An 11,623-nucleotide genomic window follows, 5' to 3' on the forward strand; every position below is an offset into this window, starting at 1 on the left:
AAGCTCGAGTGTAGGAGCTTCCTCAATAGATGGCTTGAGATGCCCCTCAGCATTTTTGAGTTCTGACATTCCGAGAGATTCAAAATGCATATCCAGCCCTTACTTACAAGGAGAAGCATTCAAATACTGCAACTGCTCATCACCTTCATCATCTTCACTATCTTAATTTTCCATTAAGGCTTTCTCTAAGGCATCAGACCATAGTATTTGATCAAGCTCTGAAGTAACCATAGAATCGACCAATTCCACTTTTAAGAACTCCTCATTATCAGTAGGGAATTTCATGGTATTGAAAATATTAAAGGTCACATCCTGATCCAGTACTCGCATAATGAGCTCACCCTTCTGCACATCAATCAAGGTTCGGCCAGTAGCCAAGAATGGCCTTCCCAAGATTATGGGAATCTTTTTATCCTCCTCGAAATCAAGAATTACAAAGTCAGCAATAAAGATGAGTTTTTCCACCTTGACCAAGACATCCTCCATAATACCTCGTGGATATGTAATAGAACGATCGGCCAACTGCAAGGACATATATGTAGGATTTGGATCAGGTAAATCCAACTTCTTGAAGACATACAAAGGCATCAGATTGATGCTAGCTCCCAAATCATATAAACACTTGTCGAACGACAAGTTTCCGATGGTACAAGGAATAGTGAAGCTTCCAGGATCTTTAAGCTTTGGAGGCAACTTCTGTTGCAGCACAACACTGAATTCCTCCATAAGAGCTACGGTCTCAAGTCATCGAGCTTCACTTTTCAGACTTCAATGTAATTGCCTTAACCTGCTCTTTTGCTTCCTTCTTTCCTGGAACTTCTGTGTCACTAGGGAGTGTACCAGGTTGTCTATTCAGCAAGGCATTGGCAATCTGCCCAATTTGATTCTCCAAGGTCTTAATAGAAACCGCTTGGCTCTTGCACATGAGCCTTAATTCCTCCAACTCATATTTTTCATTAGATTGACTTGTACCTCCATGTGGTAGTTATTGAAGTTGGAGTTGTTGTCTAGGTGCATATTGCAGTTGTTGAAAACCAGGAGGGTTAAATTGCTTTGCTGCATACTGCTGATATGGTTGTTGCACCATATTCTGATTGATACTCCAGCTCAAGTTAGGATGATTGCGGTTGTTGGGATGAGAGGTGGCTGGAACTGGTTGTTGCGGCCTCTGAAAGTTGCTCACAAACTGAGCTGATTCACTATAAATAGCACACTGCTCAGTATCATGCGCACCGGCATAAAGCTCACAAACAATTGTGATCTGATTAACTCCATAATTAGCCAAATAATCTACCTTCATCGTTAAAGCCTTAAACTGAACAGGTATAGCAGTAGTTGTATCCACCTCCAGAACTCCTGCTACCTTACCTTGAGGTAGCCTTTGAGTTGGATTCTGGTATTCATTAGCAGCCATCAGTTCAATCAACTCATAAGCTTCATCATAGCTCTTCGCCCATAAGGCTCCACCTGATGCTGCATCAAGTATGGGTCTAGACTGTGCCACGAAGCCACTATAAAAACAATTGATAATCATCCAGTTAGGCATCCCATGATGAGGACACTTCCTAAGCATCTCCTTATAACGTTCCCAAGCTTTACATAAAGACTCTCCTAATTGCTACACAAATTGAGTAAGAGCGTTTCTGATTACAGCTGTCTTTACCATAAGGAAGAATTTAGTAAGAAATTTTTGAGCAAGATCTTCCCACGTAGTGATAGAACCAGCTGGTAGAGAGTGTAACTAGCTCTTAGCCTTGTCCCTCAGAGAGAATGGGAACAGCCTCAGCTTAACAACATCTTCAGAAACTCCATTGAACATGAAGGTGTCGCAGATCTCGATAAAATCCCTAATGTGAGTATTGGGATCTTCAGTTAGAGAACCCCCAAACTGGACTGAATTCTGCACCATCTGAATCATGCTAGATTTGATTTCAAAAGTATTAGCCGCGATGGCTGGTCTGACAATGCTAGACTGATTGTCATTAATCTTTGGTTGAGAAAAATCCATCAAAGCTTTCGGATTTGCTACTGGTTCTTCTATTGCAACGATCGCTTCTTCTTCAACTTTCTCCTCAATAAAGAATTCTTCTTCCACTACTTCAACTTCTTCCTCCGCTTTATCCAGTGTTCTCTTGCGAGATCGAGAACGCGTTAGCATAAACGCTCTCTAGAGTACCTGAAACATAAACAAGCAAAATAAGTAAGGAAAATATCCGAGTCAGTGAACTTTAACGACCACTGATGACAAGCACATAACTAAAAATTAACACCGAGTCCCCGACAGCGGCGCCAAAAACTTGTTAGGATGAAAACACACGCTAAAATTACACGCAAGTATACGTGTTCGAAAGTAATACAGAATATTTTCTAGTTCGTTCCCACAGAGACTAGTTTAGGTTATATTCAGAGTGTGCACCTATGCATCAATGTATGATTATCATTCAATGCTAAGACAAGTAACAAATTGAGATGTTTTATAACTATGATTAAACTAACATGCAAATAACTAAGACATTAAAAGGGATTGAATTAACTATATGAGACAAACATGGGATTCTAACTTCATTAAATACTTCAATCAAAGTCATTATTCTTAACCTTAGAATGCAATGGTGATGACAACTAATCAGATAACATGAAACTAGTAAACGCCAACTTTCGTTGTACGAATATCCTACTACCAGACATCCACAAAAGAGATAGAAGTTGAATAGACACCAATTATCTTGAGACCCTATATGTCTATAGAATTTGACAATATAAAGGTTTAATGTGCAAGTTATCAATCATGATTACATAAGGCAAGTAAGATGGTTAAAATTACATACAAATCATGCATAATTAATATATGAACGTATGCTAGCATGACAAGTTCTAAACCTCTATATTCACTGTCGCTTCAATAGAGATTAACACGCTATCTTATAAGTTTGCGACACTCATAAGACGAATAAGCACAACCAATACTAGGATATCATACAATCACCACACACTTAGGTATCGAAACAAATTAACTATTGAAATCTATAAGTAAATTGTTAGAACCCCACGAAAACGATTAGTTCATAAATGAACTCATCATCACCGTGGGTTCTGATGAAAGCATGGTAAATAAACTAAGTCTTTATAAACTGAATAAAATAACAAAGTACGTTAACAAGAGTATTAGTTTCAACAATAAAGAAAACAAGCATCCAAGATTACAACTTAAGCAAAGAATCACAAGAAAAAACTAGATCTTCTTCTCCTTCGTTGATCCTGCGCGGCCGCCCTGTACTTCGGCAAAACCAGCTCGGCCGCTCCCAAGTGTAGCGTGGCCGCCCTGGCCTTCTGGAAAAGATCGATTTTTTCTATTTCTTGGCTTCTCTTGCTGGTTTATTTTGCGCAATCAATCGAGGCTCCCTCCTAACACTCTTCTAAGCATAAATCATGCAAAATCTATTCCTCCTTTTGATTATGCCCTGAAATGCAAAAATACTACAAAAACACATTAAAAACACAAATAACTTGAGTATAAAACACCAATTCGAGCCTTTATGAAGCGTTCTAAGTGGATATAAATGCCACTTATGTAACACCCCCAAATTCGGGGTCGGGGATCCGGGTTGTCACGAGTTCCATTTCCCTTAATAACACCCAATCCTAATAAACAATCAACTACTCTGTACTGTGACCCCACAATAAACACACACACCACAAGTTATAGTCTCAGAGATGAATATCCAAAAATAACACGAGTCATTTTATTCCAAAATTATATGCCATTACACCTTAAAAGGGTTTCTGAATAAATTTACATTTTTTGCCATTATTACAATTGATAAAGATACATAAGTCTGGTACATCAAAAGTCGAAAGCCTAGCCTATTGGTAGTTCCTACCTCAGCTATAGCGACATCAACGCCTATAGGAAACTGCGGAACCTTTCCTATCCGCTCGTGAATTGGGAGCTTGGTCCTGTTCATCTTGTCTATCTGATGTTGTGTGATGAAAGAAGAAAGCAAGGGTGAGCAACAAGCCCACCAAAATAATATGTATACTGATTAACAATATATGAGCATTCTCATAGTACTCATGAAAGTCTTGGTCAAAAGAAATGAACCAAGCTGATATCTTAACGTGACCAAGTCACAAAATATTCAGTATATATATACATATACTTTTCACAATCTTTGAAATCTTCTGACATGTATAATATACACAGAGTTCCAGTTTATAACTATATAAAAATATCGTTGCAAGGTGATCTCATATATCTAACCTTGTCTCAATGTTTTTCTGAAAATCTTTGACATGCACAAGATAATCATTTACTAGATATAAGTCTAAAAGATGAAGTTACAAGATACTCCAATATACTTATATCTTTTCCGAATACTACTTGAACTACCACCATTCAATGTATAAATAGTTCATCCCATAGATTAAGCTACAAGACAAAACTCGTATAGAATCAATCTTTAAAATATCATCAAAATAAAATGAAGTTACGAGATACTTCATTTGATGCAAACATCATTTTGAAAACTTGACCCTGCCAACACTCAACAATCGCCCAACCGTAGCCTTTCTATCGAAGTGCTCTGGGTAGTGTTGCAGAAATATCCAATTAGATGATGAACTCATTACGAGAGTTTGCCGCGCCAGGAAGACCACTTACGATGATCAGTCGTAGTAGTGCAACCCCACCATTTTATACATGTAGAGGAGAACCTGTCGGATTTACTTATCAACCGAACACTGGACTCCTAAGGAATAGACCGTCTTAGCGGAACTTCCAGGCCATTTGGGCCAATATAATTAGGCTGGGCCGGCGCCACTCGACCACTTACGCCACTCCTAGTTCAGATGGATTCCATGACTCTGAAACGTAAAGCTCGTCCCCACTTTCCCTAAGTAGAAACTTGTTGATATGGCTCAACCAAGAAGTCGTATCTAGTTGGAAAGGAAAACTCACCGATATTTCCCAGGCGATGCCTGTTAATGGATTAACTTGTTCCAAGAATTTTACTTCCCGAGTATTGGGTAAGTAATCAAAACACTTTTATCAAAATAGCAACCTGGTTGCGAATATAAAACACACCACAGAGCCGCATCCCTCAGGTTTTGAGCGAATATTTAAATCCCCTTTGAAAGGAAGATCTTAAATATAAAAAAAATAAGTTTTGAGGTCCGCTCTAACTTTTAAAATCATTTTGAAGGCTCGCAAACATTTTTAAGAATGTTTGGAGTAATGCTGATTTAATAAAATAAATCAGTCCCGATTTATTAGAAAATATCCGAATATTAATATTTAAATAATATTCTCATAAAGAATAATCTTTATAAAAATAATTGAAGTAAAATTTTTAAAACTTATACTTGAAGTTAATGATAAATAACCAAAGATATACTTATACGAAAGTACGATCTTTATTTGAATAATCGAAAATAAGTTTGATTATCGAAACATTATTCTTTAATAAAATAAAGAATATTATTTAATAAATAACCGAAGTCATAAGTCCTCAAATGAATATTCAAAATATTATTCATTTAATAAAATAAACGGAGTCATAAGCCCTCGAATGAATATTCAAGATAATATTCAATAACAATTAAATGGGGTCATAAGCCCACGAATGAATATTCAAGATAATATTCAATAATAAAATAAAGTTATCGAATAAACCTTATTCGATTCATAGTTTTGAAAACTATTCATATATATATATATATAAATATATATATATATTATACTCGGGAGCCTCGACTCCCGGTTTTAGAAAAAGTTCACCTTTGGGTCCCCTATACTAAGGGTATATGCAAATTACCGCTTATCTCTAGCATAGGTATTATTAACTGAATCAACAGATATATGTATCAAGAATACGAAACAGGCATGCATATATACCATATCACATGCTACAATATATCGCAAGAATTTGCTAATTAACTATTATGCATCCATCACAAGATAATGCATATACCAATGTATACATGACAACAACAGTATAACGGATAGAAAACTTGCCTGAGTGCTCCCAGATAGACTTAAGCTTAGAGTGGATCCGATAACCTATGAACAACAACATAAGTCGGAATTAAACCCCGGTCGCTTAAGAAACTAGACTTTAACCATTTAGAGTCCTAATGTTCGCTTTCGCGCTTAACGATTCACTTAAGTCGCTCGAGTACCCTCGGCTCCACCATTTTTAATAAATTAACCATTAAGGGTTTTAAGGCGATTCTTTCGCGAGTGCCTTACCAACTGCCTAATACTCTTTACATAATTGTTTCATATCCCAATTAGTCATTTAAAGGGCCTTAACCTAGGTTTCAAAGTAAGGCGAGGGGAATGGTTCGGTCGCGAAACGCCGTTACTTAAAACAGTCGTTTCTCCTAAACCGTACATCGGATTCAAGCGTACCACATATCAAAATGAAGCTCGTAACATGAACTATCTAAATATGGCAATGGTCAAAACCTAACAGTGAGTTCATGGGTTCTGATGTTAAGAACAAAAACAGTCTAAAGTAAATCGGCCATTACGACGGCTATATTTACGCGATTTCCCAAATTTTTACCATTCCAAATCATATCAATCCAACTACCAATCAATAACAACTCAAGATACACATCAATGCTACTGATTTCAGTCATAATAAGCTCAAGGATCTCAATCCAATCATATATTATAACACCTCTAAATTCAACTAAACTACTTAACAATTAAGCTCGAATCATGCTTATCATTCAAATTACTACTCATCCATCCAAACCATCTCCAAACTTCAACATTCAAACTTATTACTAAAGGGTGTGAAGATTTATACCTTTCTTGGAGGGTGGAAAGTTACTAGGGAGCCTCAAAGAACCTTGATCTATCCTTATATAACCTTGATCTTGCAAATGAAATGAAGAAACACAAAGTTAAAATTTGAAAACACTATTCACCCTAATCTTTGGTGAATTAATTAGCTATGAATCCATTTGAATCAAGAGCTTAAAATCATACCCAAGCTAAGTTATGAAATGTAGAATCCATAAAACAAACCATGGAATTTATGCTTGAGTGGAGTTTGGACTTTGGATTTTTCTTCCTTGTTTTTTCCTTGAAAGCCAAGAGCAAAGATGAAGAATGGTGAGATAACTTTGTGTTTTCCTGAAATGATTTGTTGGTTGGTTGATTTTGATTTGTTTTGTTTTGTTTTATTACCTTTTACCATGGTAACTTTTGTGTGGTTCTAATTCAACCAACAACACACTTTGCTTGGTCATGCTTATGTCACCAAGTGATGTCACCCTCCTACCTTTGTCCTCTTCTTATTGGTTTGATGACATCATCCCCACTAACCTCTTTGATTAGCTTCTAATTACTTGGCTAATGAATGTTGATCAGTTATACGGTTCGCTTAACTTTCGTTTTCGTTTATCGTTTGAGGGATCACACCCGGGATCTTATTACTTGGGTTTCCTTAACCTTTCTCAATACATTATATTCCTTTTATGTTCCTCTCTTAAAATCCTTGAATTTAAATCCTTTTTATCCTGTTACCTTATACTCAATTCTTTCGGTATCTGGTGGATTTTCGGGAAAAATCAAAGTGTTCAGATTTGAATTCTGATGATCTTTACATACACTTATATACCACATAGAGTACTAATAATATACCAGAAGATCAATAAAAGAACCCCTACATAGTGTGACATGAAAAGTTTTCTTATTCAGCATAATCAGCAAAACACTATTCATAAGGGTTTCAAAAATTCCAAAAATTGGGGTTATTACAGTCTTCCCTCCTTAAAAGGATTCCGTCTCGGAATCAGATAGAAAATGAGTAGGGATAGTTTCTTAACATTGCACTTTCTAACTCTTACGTAATTTTCCCACATTGTGGTTCTACCATCAAACTCTGACTAGTTTGATAACTCTTCTCCTAAGTATTTGTCCATTTTTTTTTTGATCTATAACCCTTCCTGGTTGCTCCATATAGGTTACGTCTGGTTGCATGTCTATGCGCTCATATGCCCCTATTTATCTGGCATCCGAATTACACTTTCTTAACATTGATACGTGAAACACGTTATGACTTGCTACATGTTCGGGGGTAGGGCTAGCTCATATGCTAACTTCCCAATACGTCTTAATATATCCAAGGGTCCAACAATTTGTGGACTTAAACTTTCCTTTCTTTCCAACCCTCATCAATTCCTTTTTAAGGGAATACTTTTAACAATACAAGATTCCATCCTTCATACTCTTTATCCTTTCATTGTCAAATCAGCATACTTCTTATGTCCATCTTGTGCTACTCCCAGCCGTCCTCTGATTAGATTTATTATATTCTTGGTCCTTTGGACCACTGCTGGTCCGAGCATCTTGCGCTCTACAACTTCATCCTAACATAAGGGAGATGTAATAACCCCAATTTTTGGAATTTTTGAAACCCTTATGAATAGTGTTTTACTGATTATGCTGAATAAGAAAACTTTTCATGCCACACTATGTAGGGGTTCTTTTATTGATCTTCTGGGATATTATTAGTACTCTATGTGGTATATAAGTGTATGTAAAGATCGTCAGAATCCAAATCCGAACACTTTGATTTTTCCCGAAAATCCACCAGATACCGAAGGAATTTAGTATAAGGTAACAGGATAAAATGGATTTAAATTCAAGGATTTTAAAAGAGGATCATAAAAGGAATATAATGTATTGAGAAAGGTTAAGGGAACCCAAGTAATAAGATCCCGGGTATGATCCCTCAAACGATAAACGAGAACGAAAGTTAAGCGAACCGTATAACAGATCAGCGGTCATTAGGCAAGCAATTAAGAGTTAATCATAGAGGTTAGGGATGATGATGTCATCAAACCAACAAGATGACATAGGAAAGGTGACATAAGCATGACATAAGGGAAGGAGGTGTGGTTGATTAATAACCACCCAATTTTTTATGGGTAAAAAGGTAATTAATCAAAAACAAAAGCTAGCAACCAAGCAAACAAATCAAAAAAACACAAAACACTCCATTTTCTTCATCAAGCTCTCGGCTTTCCTTCATTTTCAAGGATAAGAAAATCAAAATCCAAGATCCAAGCATTGTTAAATCATGAGGTAATTATCCAAGGTTCCTTATACATAGATATAGCTATCCCATGAATCTAAGCTTCAATTTCCTTCACAATTTCTTCCTAAAAATCATGGAAGAAGAGGGTGAATAGTGTTTTTCAAGAACTTAAATTTTTGTTCTTGAATTTTTGTTTAGATTAAGCTTGGATAAGGACTTTCAAGGGTGATTCCAAGCTAATTAGTTACTCCCACTCACAAGGAAGGTATAATCTCTTAACCTAACTTTGTTATTGAATGTTAAGAGCATAATATAAGTATTATAGTTCATGAGAGGCTTGATTGTTGTGTATGTAGAGATTAGTTGGTTTTGTGGTGTTTTTGGAGTTGTAGATCTTGATAATTAGTTATAGAACTTAAGTAAGCTTTTAGTTCATGATTGGGAAGTAGTATAAGTTGATAATATTGAGTTGTTGGGGCTGTTATGATGAAGTATGGATGGAGTTTGGTTGGGATGTTGATTGTGAGTTGATTGTGAGATGATTTGGAGTAGTTTAAATTTGGGTAATCGCGTAAACATAGCCGTCGTAATGTCCGATTTACTTTAGGCTGTTTTTGTTCTTAACATTAGGACCCGTGAACTCACTCCTAGGTTTTAACCATTGCCATTATTAGATAGTTCATGTTACGAGCTTTGTTTTGATATGTAGTCCGTTTGATTCCGATGTACGGTTTAGGAGAAACGACCGTTTTAAGTAACGACGTTTCGCGAACGAATCAGTACCCCTCGCCTTACTTTGAAACATAGGTTAAAGACCTAAAAGGACTAATTGGAGTATGAAACAATTATGTAAAGTGTATTAGGCAGTTGGTAAGACACTCGCGAAAGAATCACCTTAAAACTCGTAACGGTTGATTTATTAAAAATGGTGGAGCCGAGGGTACTCGAGCGACTTAAGAAAATCAGTAAGCGCAAAGCGAGCGTTAGAGTCTAAATTGGTTAAAGTATAGATTGATAAGTGACTTTGGTTTAATTCCAACTTATAGGTTGTTTATAGGTTACCAGACTCGTCCCAAGCCATTTGTAACCCCCAGTTGCTTAGGCAAGTTTTCTACCCGTTATACTGTTGTTGTGATGTATACATATGTATATGCTTTATCTTGTGATAGATGCATGATGGTTAAATTAGCAAATTCTTGCGATATATTGTAGCATGTGATATGGTATATATGCATGCCTATTTCGTAATCTTGATACATATATTTGTTGATTCAGTTGATAATACCTATGCTAGAGATAAGCGGTATTTGCATATACCCTTAGTATAGGGGACCCAAAGGTGAATATTTTTCTAAAACTGGGAGTCGATGCTCCCGAGTATATTATATATATTTATGTATATATATATATAGATATAGTTTTCAAAACTATGAATCGAATAAGGTTTATTCGATAACTTTGTTTTATTAATGAATATTATTTTGAATATTCATTCGAGGGCTTATGACCCCGTTTATTTTATTAATGAATATTATTTTGAATATTCATTCGAGGGCTTAGGAGTCCAGTATTCAGTTGACAAGTAAATCCGACAGGTTCTCCTTTACATGTAGAAAATGGTGGGGTTGTACTACTACGACTGATCATCATAAGTGGTCTTCCTGGCGCGACAAAACTCCCGTAATGAGTTCATCATCCAATTGGATATTTTTGCAACACTACCCAGAGCACTTCGATAGGAACGCTACGGTTGGGCGATTGTGGAGTGTTGGCAGGGAACAGTTTTCAAAATGATGTTTGCATCAAATGAAGTATCTCGTAACTTCATTTTATTTTGATGATATTTTAAAGATTGATTCTATACAAGTTTTGTCTTGTAGCTTAATCTATGGGATGAACTATTTATACATTGAACGGTGGTAGTTCAAGTAGTATTCGGAAAAGGTATAAGTATATTGGAGTATCTTGTAACTTCATCTTTTAAATTTATATCTAGTTAATGATTGTCTTATGAATGACAAAGGTTTCAGGAAAACGTTGAGACAAGGTCAGATATATTTGATCACCTTGCAACGATATTTTTATACAGTTATAAACTGGAACTCTGTGTATATTATACATGTCAGAGGATTTCAAAGATTGTGAAAAGTATATATGTATATATATACTGAATATTTTGCGACTTGGTCGCGTTAAGATATCAGCTTGGTTCATTTCTTCTTGACCAAGACTTTCATGAGTACTATGAGAATGCTCATATATTGTTAATCAGTATACATATTATTTTGGTGGGCTTGTTGCTCACCCTTGCTTTCTTCTTTCATCACACAACAACAGATAGAAAAGATGAACAGGACCAAGCTCCCGATTCGCAAGTGGTTAGGAAACGTTCCGCAGTTTCCTATAGGTGTTGGTGCCATTATAGCCGAGGTAGGATCTACCAATAGGCTAGGATTTCAACTTCTGATGTACCAGATTTATGTATATTTATCAATTATAATAATGGCAAAGAAATGTAAATTTATTCAGAAACCCTTTTAAGGTGTATTGGCATATAATTTTGGAATAAA

At 36.0% G+C, this 11,623-nt stretch overlaps 1 non-coding gene across 1 annotated transcript; it reads left to right on the plus strand.

The window, feature by feature from the left end:
- Window positions 1–1,544: 1,544 nt before the first annotated feature.
- LOC141669186 (small nucleolar RNA R71) lies at window positions 1,545–1,651 on the plus strand. Its single transcript, XR_012553477.1, has one exon. It is a non-coding gene; the product is annotated as a small nucleolar RNA R71 (small nucleolar RNA).
- Window positions 1,652–11,623: the final 9,972 nt, after the last annotated feature.

Source organism: Apium graveolens, chromosome 6, assembly GCF_009905375.1.
Source record: "Apium graveolens cultivar Ventura chromosome 6, ASM990537v1, whole genome shotgun sequence".
Lineage (NCBI taxonomy): Eukaryota > Viridiplantae > Streptophyta > Magnoliopsida > Apiales > Apiaceae > Apium > Apium graveolens.